The sequence below is a fragment of the Macrotis lagotis genome, chromosome X, assembly GCF_037893015.1.
Source record: "Macrotis lagotis isolate mMagLag1 chromosome X, bilby.v1.9.chrom.fasta, whole genome shotgun sequence".
Taxonomy (NCBI): domain Eukaryota; kingdom Metazoa; phylum Chordata; class Mammalia; order Peramelemorphia; family Peramelidae; genus Macrotis; species Macrotis lagotis.
The window spans coordinates 441,508,509-441,525,609 of NC_133666.1; positions in this window are offsets into that span (position 1 = coordinate 441,508,509).

Sequence of the window (17,101 nt, forward strand, 5' to 3'; positions counted from 1 at the left end):
TAGCAACCTAACTCCTCTGTTTTACAATGAGGCACTTGAGGTGTAGGAAGGCATATGCATGCTAAGTCCAATTTGTAGCACAGTGTCTGACACATAGTAGGTACTTGAAAAATGTAGGTTATCTATAGAGCAGCTAGGTGATGCAATGGATAGAGCACTGGTCTTGTAGTCAAGAGGACCTGAGTTCAAATCTTATCTCAGACAATGATACTAGTTGTATGACCTTGGGCAAATTACTTAACCCTGTTTGCCTCACATCCAGGGCCATCTCCAGTTATCCTGATTCATGTCTGGCCACTGGACCCAGATGACTCTGGAGGAGAAAGTGAGGTTGGTGGCTTAGCATAGCACCCTCTCACTCAAATACAATTCATGCAAGTCATGGCATCACCTCCCTGATGTTGTGGTCTTCTTTAAGCACCAAGTTCAAACATCATCATCATTATCATCCTCATTCTCTATAGATCATAGCGTAAGGATGGGATTTAGAGCAACCTGCCCCATTTTTGCTTAGATTCTTCCACATATCTCAATCAAAGTCCAAAGTCATAATCTTGGGAAGCATCTTCCTTTGGAGATGCAGCTTAGCATAAGCTCCTGCAGGGGCCATAGCCACTGAAGACTTGGAAAATAAAATTCTTGCCATCAACATTCTTGGCACTCTCAATTGGCTCAATATCAGAAGTGGATATCATTTTATCCACAGAAATGACTTTAAAGAAAAGACATCTGCTTTATCATTGACCTCAAGAACCATGGATTATTTTCATCTCTATTTTTTAGCTAGGAAACCTGTCACATGTATTAAAATGTGGATTCCTTGGGAACTAGGATTGTCTTTTGCTCCTATATGTTTGCCTACTACACATAATAGTGCTTTGCACCTAGCAAAATCTTAATAAATGCTTCATCCATTTCTTCAATCAGTCACTCAAAAGACTTTGGATTAAGTGCAAAAAACCCCCCTTTGAACTAGGAAGAAATCATGCAAGAATGCTGTTGGATAAGTCAGGGAAGTTTGACCCCATACAGTGGGGGTCATCACATTATCAAAGAAGTTGAAAATAGAGTTTTAGAAATTGGAATTAATGTGAAGTTCTAGCTGAACCTCTTGAGAAAGATGTGCCTGAAGGAAGTAGAAGGCAAGGCAAGGTTTCCTTTCCTTCCCTCAAACACACTTTGATAGAGGAGTTTCTTCTAGCTTTAAAGGGTTGTTGGTCTTCTGCCCATCTTCTCATTGGTGTCCCATATTATGCCCCTGGATTGGACAGTGGTAGTGTTTGCATTATTAGGAGTCAAGGAGATAACTAGCTTCATAATTCTACATGAAATCCAGCAAAAAGACTATACCATACCTAAGGAGAAAACTTTGAGCATTCCACAAAAGGAAGAAAAGGATTTCTAGCATCCAGGAGCCATCAGTTTACAAGTTCTACATTTGAGTTCATTTTTCCTCTGGATTCTATTATGTACCTGGGGAACTGTAAATCACAAACTTTTTTAGGGGATCTATTTTGAAAAAGCTATATTTATTGTACAACCTTAGAAATATCCTTTTCTAAAAGGTATTTAGAATTACTAAATGATTTTCATCTGATAATCTTGGGAGGAAATACTCCAGTTGGGGCCCAAACGAATTACACTAGAGAAAGTCAGCTATGACCTCTCATAGGCACCCTTGTTATCCTTAATCTAGTACTGGGAGGCCAACCTGATATTGAGAATGGAATAGTGTAATTTTCTCATTTCATAGAGGAGGAAACTGGAGTCCAAAGATTTTAAGTGATTTTTTCCCAAGATCATACACGTAGTAAGAAGCAGAGGCAAGATTTAAATCCAAGTCCTCTGACTCTAAATCTGACATTCTTTCCATTATTGCCTCAAAACATGTGTAGAAACTGAACCCTGAGAAAAGATATGAAGGAATTGCTACCCATAGTGGGGAAAGAAGTGTATATCAATGAGATGACAGTCTTGAACAAGAGGGAAAATATTGTATAATATGTCAATTTTAGAAATAATTTGAGGAATCAAAAGTCACACTTTCACCCCTCCCTGAAAACTGGAACATGTTTTATATCTACCATGAACTCACTAGTCTGTTCATTTATGCAAATGAACATGCAAATCTCTTTCATGTACTCACTTTTTTTTGTGCTCATTATCTATATTGGTCTTCTAGTAAACAATGTATCTGAAATAAAAGTAATTATGTTGCTATTATCATTTTGACTTGTAATATTCAGATTACATTTCTTATACAAGAGACTCTACCAGCTTTAGACATTTCCCTGCTTTGAATTGCTTGTAGATTCACCTTAGTTTAATAAAAGATCATGAATGAGGTTATATATATACTCCTTGAGGAATTGAACTTGGTTCATAAGAGTCATGATCTGTCACTGATGTTTGCTGTCTCATTCAGTCTACGGGAAATCACACCTATCGTCTATTAGCATAATTTCCTGAAGGCACCTAAAAATATTGGCAAGAAGAATTGCGTAGGCAATTCTCTTTTGTTTAGGAAGAAATTTAATTAGTAGTCCTAATTATATGATTTCCACTTAGAAAGTACATGGCCTAATTCCATTTGTCTCTGCAATTTCTGCTTTCATTTCTTTAAAAGACCATATAATGTGCAATTGTTATTGAGTGTATTCCCTCCTGGCTTGGGATATAAACTCTACATATTAGTAAATTAAGATGAAACACAATCTATCCTATTTTGCTTATTAATTAAATGATAGTCACCATTATGAGATAATTTTTTTCATATCATATAAAATAAATGATTGTTCATTTGCTATGATTTTAATAGCTTTGAGCAAAGCTCAATATACTATGTTCCTTTCTTTCTCTGAGGTCTGAAATGTCATCCTTAGTAATTCCTGCTTTTGTGTTATGTTAGGAGAGTATTGTGTTATAAATTAATATAGGTATTTTTGTTCTCTCCCAGAAGTATCATTTTAAACTACTAATATTCCTGGGAAGAGTGACACATTAGGTTCCAAGGACTTTTTTCTTTTTCTTTTCAGAGACGAGAGAAGCAAAAAGGCACTGTTTTCTAGAGTGAGTTAAGATCACTGAAAGGAATAAAAACATCATTTCCTAAGGAAAAACTTGGTCTAATTCACAATTTTTCCTAGTATTTTATGTATCATTTATATGAATCTCACTTCATACTAGAGAGGCAGCATGAGCTTGTTGGAAGTGATGTTTGTCCTTCATTCTCAAAGAAAACCATGACATTAGGGGAGGTGATGCCATGAAAAGTTCATGAATTGGATCTGAGTTGAAAGAGTGCTGTGCAAAGTTGCCAGTCTCACTTTCTTCTCTAGAGTCATCCTGGATTCACTGGTCAGATATGAATCAGGATGACTGGAGATGGTCCTGGATGCAAGGCAATTAGGGTTAAGTGACTTGCCCAAGATCACCCAGCTAGTAAGTACCTTGTGTTTGAGGTTGGATTCAAATTCCTGTCCTCCTGACTTCAAGGGCAGTGCTCTATTCATTAAGCCATCTAATTGTTAGATATGGAGTCAGAGTAAAAGGATCTAAAAACCTGATTTTGCTACTAATTGCCTTAGGCAAGGCTCTCTTGGCTTCAATTTTATCTATAAAGTGAGAGGATTGCAGTAGAGATCTAAAGTTTTCCAATTCTAAATCTCTGATCAAGTGAGTTCAAATAATATATTTAAGTACTTTCAAGTCAGCTAGGTGAAAGACTAGGTAAAGGCATTGAACTTAGATTCAGAAAGATCTGAGTTCAAATTTACCCTCATACTCATACACTATGTTTCTCTAGGCAAGTCATTTAACCTTTCAACCTCCGTTTCCCTGCTTGTAAAATGAGAAAGATAACTACTGATTACCTGGAATTGTTGTGAAGATAAAATGATGTATTATTTGTAAAGTGATTTGTAAATCTTAAAGCATTATGTAAATGTTGTCATATCACCTATTATTTCTTATATTATTATTATTATAATGATAATTATCTCTTAAGACATGGTAAAAATGACAAAATGGGATGATATAAAAAATGTGAAATTAGGAGTCTGAAGAGCTGGGCTCTGGCTGTCATTTCCTTGCTGTGTGATCTTGGGCAAATTCCTTTACTTTTTAGGTCTATTCCTAAATGAGGTACTTGGATTAGATGATCTCTAACAGCATCTTGGGGATTCAAATGACTTCATTATGGATATTTCTTTAATCTGTCTTTGCATATCTTTCATAAATCACATACAAGTTTTCTTTTACTTAAAGTAATGGGAAAATGATTCCTTTTCTTTGTCCGAGATTGTTTTTCTTTCCACTCCACCCATGAAGGGTGTATTAAGAGGTGGAGCCTTCTATCTGTTTTTCCAAACCACAAGAAATGAGGTGTGGCGATTTGATAGATGTGACTGCAAAAGAGAGTTCTGTATGGTGAGAACTGCACTAGATCTTTTCTTTTTCCAAAATAAATCCCAAAAAAGTGAAGTAAGATTTTGAGGTCTATCATGATTTGTAGCAAATATTTTAGCTCCCAAACACAAGCTCTAGCAGGAGGAAATACCCAAAGATAAAGTCAATTAATCTTTATTTCTCATGTTTGCACTATTTTTTGCTATGCTTTGCTATTGTTTTAACCCACTCCAAAGACATTCTAGTCTGAACTGGACAACCTCTGGTTCTAAAACTACTATCCATGGATTCATGATGCAAACCATCCTTATGGCTGGTTGGAAAACTTCTTTGATATTTTGATGATTTATAAAGATTCAATTGGGAAAATCTGTTAAGTTTTCACAGAGACCTTACAAACTTTGTTGATACTGGGGTTATTTCCTATAGTTTCAACCCCTCCCCCCATTGTTAATTAGAAAGAAAGATAGAAATGCTTTCTGGTGTAGTTGTTTCAGAGCAGAAGGACACTGTTTATTTCACCTGTATTTCTTTGGTGTTCAAACAGGGCCCAGTGGAAACACTCTTCTTTTCACTTCAAAAACATAGACATGTTTTCTGCAACTTTGGGCATGTTTAATTGGTCTACTTTTGTATAAGCACCATTTATTCCATTCATTGACATACAGTAGTAGATTAGAAGCTATTGCAGGTTTAAATTGTTAATAAATCCAAGTCTTCAATCAAAGTATTATTTGGCCAATAAGGACTCAGGCTCCATAGCTTCATGTCATTAGCTGTTTTCTTTGAGCATTAGGACCATTTTATTTTTCTTCAAAGAGACTTCAGGATTACTCTGGGTTCTTGGGAAAGTTAACCTTTCTCATCACATTGACATCTGCACATTGATTTATGGTCCTTGGTTCAAGACTGTCCAGGCAGTGCCAACATGTTCAGGCTTTTCCTGGAAGGATCCACCCAAAGAGAAACAAAAGGACATGGAAACTTGGAGCCTGTCTTCCTAGCACAACAAGTCTCCTGAGTCAACTGGACCCTCACTTTGCTCTGTTAGTCATTAAAAACTAATTTAGTGTATGAGTGTTAAGCAGTTTCAGTGACACCATGTTTTAGCACTGACCCATACCTCAAGCTTTGGGTGTGATAGGATAGAATGGATACCAACTTAGACAACCTGTTATACCTTTGAGCATGAAAGTGATTCATTTCACTGAGTGTTATGGTCTTGGGATCCAATGATACTTTGGTATATCTAGTTTCATTTAATCTGTTGAGATTTAAGTAATGATCTTTGAATATTTTTGCTCCTATTTTTCTATTCCTTGGATTGGTATAATGAAAAGAGAATTGGGGCCTTGGATAATCAAGTCAAAAAATTTAATTGAATAGGGACAAAGATTCCTGTGGCAGTCCATGGGAGATCTCCCTCTAAGCTGACACAGAACAATTACTCTTTGGGTATGTCATTTTACCATTTCTGAATCAGCCTAGCTTGTATCTCTCTACATTGACCACAAAAATAAAAATAAAATTTTCAAAAAGAAAGCAAAAATGGGCCAAGAGTACTGCTTTTTTAATCTGGGTTCAGTGAATAGATTTTGCATGAACTTGCCCATGAACGTTTAAAAAAATTATTAATTGTGTTTCAAAATTAATTTTCTTTGTAATCCTACTTAGTTTATTTTATGTACTTAAAAACATTCTGAAAATAGGTCCATAGACTTCACCAAACTGCCAAAGTAGGTTATGACACAAAACAAATGGTTAAAAGTCTCTGGTTTAGAGTCTGGGGTCAAATTCATGTCTGACACTTACTAGTTGGGTATGTTAGGTTCCTTATCTGTAAAATGGGGATGATAATACTCATGTTATTTAACTCATAGTATTTTTATAAGGATCAAATGAATTAGTGTATTTATAGTATTTTATGGTGTCAGTTATTCAATAACCTAGAAAATTCCACAAATATTTATTGAATGTCCAATATGTACAGAAAATTTCCCCAAATATGAAGGGTTAAGATGATGCTATCCTTTACTATCAGAGGAAGAAATTGTCTTAGAAGGAGAAGTAAAACAAGAAGGATGATAAAGAGTAGGGGGAGGGAGAAGGAGGAGGAAAAGGAGAAGCAACTTTATTTAGACTTGGGTCATTTATTTTTCAATGAATGGGAGTAGAGTATATTATTAGAATAGATCTACTGCATAAATGATTCTGGAAAAATTTAATTATTAATATTTATTTCTTACTAGCATAGTATAGACATAGACTTAGTGATAAATAAATAGCATCTTGAACAAAGAAAAATTACTAAAATTATTTAAAATTAGAAATGGCGGAGCAGCTAGGTGACGTAGTGGATAAAGCACCGGCCCTGGAGTCAGGAGTACCTGGGTTCAAATCTGGTCTCAGGCACTTAATAATTACCTAGCTGCGTGGCCTTGGGCAAGCCACTTGACCTTGTTGCCTTGCAAAAACCTAAAAAAAAATTAGAAATGAAACAGTTTGTACCTTTGGTTTGAAAATGTTCTTTTTTTAAGTTTTTCTTTTTTTGCAACACAATGGGGTTAAGTGGCTTGCCCAAGGCCACGCAGCTAGGTAATTATTAAGTGTCTGAGATCAGATTTGAACCCAGGTACTCCTGACTCCAGGGCCAGTGCTCTATTCACTGCATTACCTAGTCACCCCGAAAACGTTATTCTTAATGTATTAAAGAGAGAGGGAAGGAAACCCATTCCCTCCCTCCAATGGCATTCCAGTAATGAGGGTCACTAAAGAATCAGGAATTCATACTCTCAGTTTAGGAAATCATCTGCTTCAATACTTACATGGATCCTATCCATGAATGAATGAATGAAGAATTCAAATACTTATTATGTGTCAAGTACTATATTCTGAAAAGTGATCATTTGACTTCCACTTGAAGACCTACTTTTAGATGGTTCTTGTTTTGGCTAAGTTTTCATTTCTATTGAGTCAAAAAATCTTCAATAGATCATTTAGTTCTTTTCCCAGGGACCAAAAAAGGGAAAAAAACTTAATCCCTTTTCCATATAATGGTTCTTCTGATACTTGAAGACAGTTATCCTAAGTCTGTATATAATTGTCTTCTGTAGGTTAAACAACTCTAGTTTCTTTAATTGATACTTTAATTGATGGCTTTGAGTCCTCCACCATTCTGTAACCCTTCTAAGAATGCTCTAGTTTATCAGTATGGTCTCTAGAACTGATATCTGTATTCAGTTATGGTCTACTCAGGGCAGTCATAGAGAGACTATAACTTCCTTCATTCTTGACATCACATTTCTATTAATATGCTTACAATTAATGTAAACTTTTTTTGTCTGTTACATCCCATTGTTGTCCGCAAGGTCATTTTTATGAGAACTACTTTCTTCTCTTTTTGTGGAGTTGCATTTTGGAATTGAAGTTCAGAACTTTATATTTATCTCAATACATTTTATTTTCTCAAATATTTAATGTGAGCTAGGGCCTTGAAGCCTCTGCAAACATGAAGCGATTCTAACTGATTTCGCAAAGTTGAAAAGGCTTTAAGCATATAGGCAAGGGTGTGTCAGTAAATGTTTAACAATGACTTTTCCAGGGAAGTCTATCTATGTCTATCTATCTATATCTGTCCATTTATTTATTTGTCTATGTATCTATGTATCTATCTATCCATCTATCTAATCTAACTTTCCAGGTACACACACACACACACACACACACACACACATAAATCTATACCTCTATCATTTTTCCTCTTTCCACATACATATATATGAAACACTTTTAATTTTAATATGCATCATTAACAATTTTCTCTGTCACTTTAAGTTCAAACAGTTAATGAAACAATAAACCAAGACCTGTAGTATTTCCCCAATTATGATGTGTAAATACTCACTCTCATATTGAAAAATTAATAATTAACACTCTGGAGCCAATTTGGCTGACTCCAGCACATCACTGAACACACCTGAGGATGGAAGATATGTCTATTTTTTGAGGACTTAGCTACTATCCCCAGCTTGTTTGCAGATTGATTTTTAAAAACCTCCCATTTCCCTTGAATTGATTTCCCCTTTAGTCTTCAGATCTTATCTATGAAATCTTTGAATTCTTTAAAATTTACTCTCTGAAATTTATATATATATATATATATATATATATATACATACATATATATATATATATATACATATATATGATCTTTGATATTGAATTAGTTTGGGAGTTTGTTGGGACTTTGGGGACTAATAAGGAGTGATCTGGTCCTTCCATTCACTTTTCTCATCATTTATTGGCAAATGATCTCTAAATGTGAAATTGAATCATAATTCAAATACAGAGAAGTAGGCAGGGTTGTTGTGAAAATTAAAAAAAGATAATATTTGTAAAGTGCTTGGCAAATAGCAGGCAATTAATAAATGCTTCTTACCTTCTTTCCTATACCAGTGAAATCATAGGTCTAGCTACAATCGCATAGAGATGGTGACTAGTTCTCATGGCTTTGATTGAGCTCAACACAGCACTTTCCCAGGAATGCAGATGCCCATTCCTCCATATACATGGTCAATATTGACAATCAAAGCTCTTTGGAAGTTTGGATAATGGATCTCAGGCTGAAAAGATGCAAGGTTAGAGAATAATAGAACAGATGCGCCATTGAATTTGTGCATAGACTGAATTTTTGACAACTTAGTTCTGAGTCAGTTTTCAGACTTTAAATCATGCAATATGGGTACGATGAACAGATGAACATTCCTTCAGGGCTTATGTTCAGTACTTCATAGATGGGGATGTTTATAGCTATGACTTAGTCAGAGATAGGTCACTAGAACAGGGTCTGTCTCCTCTAGACCTTCAAGGAAATTTTTTAGAAGTACTATTTAAATTACCTTCATTTTCATGCATCCACACAATTAAAACAACAACAAATTTGAATTTCTTACCTAGTTACAATCCTTTGGACATCTCTATTATTCATTCCCCACCACCCCCATAGAAGATACCTTCCCTATCTCTTCCCCCACCTTATAAGTTTTCATTTGTGCTATGTCTTTTGTCCATGGCTTGTGTAAGATCCTTGCTGGGAGGAATCATTTTAGTTTTTGTATTTGTCTACCCATAACTTAACACAGTGCCTTATACAAGTATACACTTAAATCTTTATTGATTCAATGATCATTGGATCTGATCTGAGCATAGGTCTTCAGAAACTTACCATATTAATAGATCTAGGCAAGAGATCAGTGAAATTGTTATATACTAATAGCCAACTGATAGGGAGGTTCTTTATGGTGGAAAGATTATATTGAGTGCTTGTTAAGGACGTAAGGGGACAAAATACTTTTTTCCCCCTCCTGTTTCATTCTTTATCAAATGGTACACATTCAGTTTCTTTCTCTCTCCCTCCTCCCTCCCTCCCTCTCTCCCTCCCTCCCTCCCTCCCTCCCTTCCTTCCTTCCTTCCTTCCTTCCTTCCTTCCTTCCTTCCTTCCTTCCTTCCTTCCTTCCTTCCTTCCTTCTCCCTTCCCTCCCCTCCTTCCTTCCTTTTTCCTTCCTTCTTCCCTCCCTTTGGATTCCTGGATCCAACCTTTCGGGAGAGCAATATGGAACTATGCCCAAAGCATATAATGTGCAATAAAATTGTTCATACCCTTTGACACAGCAATTTCCATTCTAGGTCTATAGCCAGAAGAAATTATAGGAAAAAGGGAAAAGTCCAAAACAACCTTTCAGAATATTATGAACACTTTATAAAATTATCTCTTATGTATCTCTTTCCCTTAATCCTAATTCCTCATATCGAAAATTACTAATCTATAAATGTTTATCAAAATATGTGTTTACAATGCTAACCTGGCCATTGACTGATGAGACGAGGGGGCTGGGAAGGGGTGATAGCAAAAGGAAATTTTGTAATTTAAAAATATACATGTGCATATTGATGAAAATAAATAAATGAAATTTAAAAATAAATAATAATAATAAAAGATAATTGCATACAAATGAGTGGAATGGGTCTGCATAGCTGAGGTAACAAAGGTGCTTCTAGTCAGAAAGGAATTCGGTCTTTTGATTAACTTTTAAGTCTGTGGAAATGGGAAGGTGGGACTCTTGAGGCATAGCTTTACAAATGGAGATCTATATAATACCTTGGACTAGAGGATAGGGGTCTCTGGGCATCCAACCTCTAACTGTCAGTAGGGTATTCCAGAAAGGATGCTACATGTATAAGAGTACCTTTCCACATTCAATACAGGTACAGATCTTAATTTCCTTTATCATGGAAAATGCATAAGACAAAAGACTCACTGGAAGAAACAAATAAAGGAAATGTGAAACATTTAAATAACCCAATAGGTTAATTAGTTTTCCCTGAAAGGTATCTTCTGTATGACTTCTGAACAACTATTTCCTGTTTGAGTCCTATACTATTGAACAACTCACAGTAACATGAAGTGAGATGGGTATGGTTCAGATATTTTGCCTAAAGCATGGCATGGTTTTCCAGCTGGAGAAGGATGATCATTCCTACTTCAAATTGTATTTGACTGAGAAAATCGCTCTCTGGAAGGTCTGATTCTGTAATTCAAACTCAAGATTATCCTTGAGCTAACTCTCAAACCTCAAAAAACACATATTCTCAGGATTTAGCAGAAGTGAGAAGTCTGTATGGCATGTATCTTATCCAGGCCATTGGAGCAGTCAAAACAACCTCCATGGATTCTATGTGCTAGGTAGGGGAGAAGGGGAGGAATGAGGGAGGCTGGGAAGGAGCAAAAAAAGAAGTCTGCGGAGATGGGGTCAGCAGTAATGAATGTAGTGGACTATGGCAGTCACAATTTATCTGCTTCTAACAGTGATAGGTGAGGTGTTTGACATTTTCCCTTTTCTCTAATGTTTAGTGAATGTGAACAATTTCTATAGTTGTTTATAGCCTGAATTTTTATTTGTATTCTTGAAATTCATTTTTCCTATTTCTTTACTATAATTTGGAAGTCCAAAGGAGAGAAAATAAATAAGAAGAAAAAAAAAGGAAGGATGGAAAAGGGGAGATACACTTCACAATTAATTCTTATAGACTACATGGAGGGCAGCTCCTCTGACAGGCTACCAATCCTTATGAATTATCTGGGTAGTGGGGACCCATCAGAGGAATTTTCTGGGTACTATCATCAAAAGGTTAGGGCTATATATTTAACTTCAGAAAGACTGTTTCCATTCTCATGGGTCCCTCTTATCAAATTGATCAGAGGAAACTCATCAAATTGATCAGGAAATCTCCTGATATCACCCCTTTAGCAAAGCTCTTTTTTGGTATGACTATGTAGCAGAAAAGGATAGCTCATGTGCCTAAGTAAATAGGAATACACATTAATTGAGACTAGATAATTTCACATTTTGATTTCATTATTCTATTCTATTCTATTCTATTCTATTCTATTCTATTCTATTCTATTCTATTCTATTCTATTCTATTCTATTCTATTCTATTCTTTTTGTTAGGCCAAAGAGCTAACATTTAGAAAAACTCAGGTTAACTAGAGGTAGTTAGATGACTCATTAAAGAGAGCACTGGACCTAGAGTCAGGAAGACCTTAATTCAAATCTGGTCTCAGACACTTAACAGCTGTGTGACCCTGGGTAAGTCACTTAACCTTGTTTGTCTCAGTTTCCTTATCTGTAAAATGTTCTATAGAAGGAAATGGCAAACCAATTCAGTATTTTTGCAAGAAATCCTCAAATGTGTCTCAAAGAATGAAATACACTTAACAAGTTAATAGAGTTGTCAGTTTTTTCAAAAAGACTATGCTTGTGTAGGACTTGGACTTTCTTTGATCCTATTACCAATTAAAGTTGAAGAGTTTGAATCTTTAGTTTTTGTCCTCCTGTCTTTTTCTAAAGTACACTCAGGGGTTTGTTAGAATCAGCTTTAATCAGTTTGGGAGCATCAAATGTTAAATTTCAGTGTAAGTATTTCTACCTTAAAAATTCTCAGGGCTTGATTTATTGTTTTGTTTTCTATCTAGACTTCAGAATGTTTTAACAATGCAGATTCAATCTAAAAGCTATATAGAATTCTCCAATCCCCACAGTCCAGTATTGTTCAATGTACTTTGAGCTCAGCAGAAATTCAGTGGGTATGTTTAACTTCTTGAAGTCTTGATAACAGTGGAGATCTAGTGGCTGTAGGCTAAATGATAACAATGATAAAACAATAACAACAATAATAACTGGCATTTATATTGCACTTAAGGTTTGCAAGGTTATTTCATTTGAGTCTCACAACTCCTTGTATATATTATATGATCCCTTTCCCCTCAGCCCCAGTTTAACTCTATATCAAAGTTAAAATCTTTATTAAAAAAAAACCCAAAGAAAAACATCCAAAAACAAATTCTACTTGATGGTAGTTGGTGAAATGCCAAAGACAGATGAAGGACCCAGTTTTACCTATAGAATCGCACTTCTGGTTAAAACCTTTTATGGCACAGGGAGCTGGGGAGTATTTCCCCAGGAAAAATTCCTTTAAGGGTTCCACCCAAACCATTGTTGGCTGGAGGAATACACCTGGAGTGACTTCAGTTTTATTGAGCTAGCTGAGAGTGCCAGGAAATCCTGGAAGGCCTAAAAATAATCAGATTAGCTTTTGGGATCATCACTGCAGCAAAATGTTTAGGAATCTACTTTTCTTGGTGGTTACCCATGGGGGTGGTCCAGGTAGTCATAATAATATCTGACACTGATGTGATGTTTGTAAACTATTTTACATGTATTATTTTATTAAAACTTCCTCAGCTATAAAATAGGGATGGTATCAAGTGTATCATCTTTTTAATTAAAGTAAACCTAAAAATATCTAGAATTTTTGATGTTTATTTTGCTAGAGTCAGTGCAGTGAGTTGGAACCAAGGGGTATTGATTGTTAAAAGTGACATCTACAGGGGCAAGATCATTGATTCCAGAGTGAATAGGTTAAAATTTTGCCTCTGGTGCTTAATACCTGGGAGATCTTGGACAAGTCACTTTACTTTTCTAGATCTTAGTTTCCTTATCTGAAATAAATGGGTTGGTCTTTGAGGTTTCTTTCAGTTCTAGATCTATGGTATAGATTTAGATCTATCAAATTCTACTAGGATTAAATTACTAGAATCTACTGAGATCAAGATCTTTTGATTATTCAGCTAATATTTGAGGGAACAGACGTATAGGCAGATTTGATCACATATTACATGTTATAGGGATAAGTAAATGGAAAATCATATTAAAAGTACAATATTATATCTAAAGAAGTAAATATTGCATATGTATAATTGTTATTAAAATAGATCACAAAGACACATTGTGATACATTAAACATAAATAAATTAAAGGGCAATAATTGCTTCTCACTACAATCTTTTCATGAGTTCATTCTAAATACTTCCTTATTCCTATTATACATTCAATGTTATATCCCTGCTCCATGTAATGTAGTCCCATACCATCAACTTCTTTATCAAAATAGCATATCATGGATTGATTTTAAATTAAAGGACACAATATCATTAGCTGGATATTATTCCCTTAGAGTCTTCACTATCAAAGAATTACAGAATACATTGTAGCCTTCTTGAATCAGATGCTAATAGACTAGCTGATGTTTCTCAATCTTGCCAGCTTTGGCTATTTGGAAGGTAAAGTATGCATTTTCAAAGGACTATAATGTCTCTGGTATAGTCTTTATTTTCCAAGATTACTAAATGTGACTGTAAGGCATTTTTCCAGTATTGGAAATGCTAAATTTACCCAAATCTCTGTTTTCTTTTCTGCTATTTTGATAGCTTTAATGAGTTTATTTAAAATAGTATCATGCCATTGAGTAATAGCTCCACATAATGAGGACCATAGTGGCAGAGGATGAGTAGGAGTGATGCCTTATACCAGTCAACTTTCCTGTTGCAATTCAATGGGACACAGTCTAGTAAGTCTCTATAAATTATCAATTCACAAAATGGCACTCATTTAAAAATATTTTTTTTGAGGCCATGGTCATTGAAGTGATAGAATATTCTTTATTCTGAAAGAGTTTGCTAATCAGCACTGTTGAAAATCTTAGACTATATTTCAAATCATCTTTTTTTTCTAGGGCCAGCTGACTGTCATTCAGTCATAGAACCAATACATATTTTTTTTACTCTTTTCTTAATTGAGTTTTTAAGCTGACTATGGTCAAGAGATTACTTGTAACAGGAACTAGATATTGGAAGTTACTGTTCCTTTATATCCAAATTTACCTTTCAATCAATCATTTAAGTAAGTGGTCAGATCTTCTGGTTTAGGGTAATATTTAATTCTATTTATTGTCATATCACTAAGAGAATGGTGGGGAAATTAGTCCAGATCTGTTGATGCCAAAAGTCTCCCTCGCCTTTCAGCCCTATTTCATACTAGAGATATAAGGATTTGATACTGGTTTTTTGAATGAAGATATATAGTCATCTCTTGACATCTTTTAGAATTATTCTGTTCAAGAATCTGAAGTTACTTTTGGGGGCTAGATGAAGTAGCATGAGATGCAGAGCAAGATGAAAGTATTTTATATGTATAAATATTTTTTTCCTGTAAAATACACAATTTAGATTTGTCCCCAAGGTCTGTCTTTAGTTATTTTAGGTATGGCATATTTCACTGAATTTTTGGTATGGTAACCTCTAGGGATTCCAGGGTAAGAACAACTGTTTTCTTCAGACATTACTGAAATTCCTTGATTTTGTATTTGGAATGGTATGAGGTCATCAATTAATAAGGACACACATTTGATCCTATTAAATGCAGTCCTATTCATGTTGCAACCTCACTTAGATTATTCAGTATTTTAATCAAGTAGTTAGTGTTAATGTTAGTGACAATGATCACATTCACATGTGCTAGGACATTGATTTTTCTATTGCACAAATTGTACCATAGTCCTCTCCTTATATCATATTATCAGCACATATTCCAGTTCCAGTTTTAAGAGAAAAATTATAGGACTAAGGTAATAGCTCTGGTTTTTCCATTGTTATTGTTTGGTCATGTCCAATTCTTTATTTGGGCTCTTTTTGGCAAAGATATTGGAGAGTAGTTTCCAGCTCATTTTCAAAAGTGAGGAAACTGAGGCAAACACAGCTAAGTGACTTGTTCAGGGTCACACAGCTGTCATCTGAAACCAAATTTGAACTCAAGAAGAAGAGTCTTTCTGATTCCAGATCTATTGTTCTATCCACTGGCCATCCAATGCCTCCCCCACGTCTAAATATTAATGTCTGACATAAAGTGGTTTCTCATGTGATCTTATATTCCAGGTATAGTCTTTTTATAACACCAGTCACTCATTTAAGTATTAGCCTTATTGTCTCATGTGTTACTCTGTCAAATACCTTGATTAGATTGAGCTAGGCCATCTCCCAATTTTCCTTTTATGTTTGATTTTATTTATTCTGGTTTGTGATAAAAATTCATGCCTGCTGCAGCTATCAATAGTCATGAAATCTTTTTGATTCCTATTGTTGCATGCATTTCTCATACTGTAATAGAAGGATCTCTTAGACAGGAAGGTAGCAAAGACCTTGCCTATGTTATTATTCAGGGAAATAGGGCCCCAGTTGAAGGGCACATTCCTATTACCTTTTTTTAAATAAATTAAAATAGCTGTAGGTGACTGCCACTCTTCAGGGATCAAACTCTACTTATATTTTATAAAATATATATTTAAATACATATATAAATACATTATTATTATATTAAATATTATATATTAAACATTATATTGTTAAATATATTAAAAATACCTAAAATGATCTCACAGATTAAATATTTAATGTCCTTGGACTGTATTTATATGGAATTTTAATTGATCTTATACCTTGACTGGAGTAAATAGATCACAAAATGTGGTCCCCCAGGGAGCAGGAGAGAGTCATGATTTGGTATTAATGTGTTTGTGTGTGTGTGTGTGTGTGTGTGACAATATGAACGAAGTTCCTCCTTTTCCACGTTTATATTTCAGCCCTTCACCCTGTCTGGAAACAAGTCATCCTCCTCGGAAAAACGTGACAATATCATAGGGGCGAGATAACTGATATTTGGACCAAAGCTATCCCAATAGATATTGAAGGAAAGGAATCAGTCTATAGCAACAAAAGCAATAATAGCTAAAATTTATATAGAGCACTGTGCTAAACACTAACAATTATTATCTCACTTGGTATTTACAGTAATCCTGGGAGGCAGTTCTATTATTTCCCCCATTTTATATATGAGGAAACTGAGGCCAAGAGAGGGTAAGTGGCTTAGCCAGGATCATATAGTTAGAAAGTGTCTCATGCTGGATTTGAACTCACTGTTTCTGACTCTGAACCTGGCATATAGATTCTCCAGTGTACCACCTAACTGCATGAACTCTAGAGATCCCAAGAAGCTTCTTTGGATAAAATGAGTGATAAAAGAAAGTAAAACAAAAAATTAAGTTCTATGTCCACTTAAATAACCAAAACCAAAAAATTGTTCCCAAGCTCAAAGTTCTTCATCATATTTCTTTTCTTAATTCTTCTTTTTTCATCATTTCTTAGTTTTGATAAGAAATTGCAGTTGACAAAATTTTCAACATTTTCCTTTTCATTTGCTTCATTACTAATGAAGAAATCTGAGATTTCACCCTAAGATTT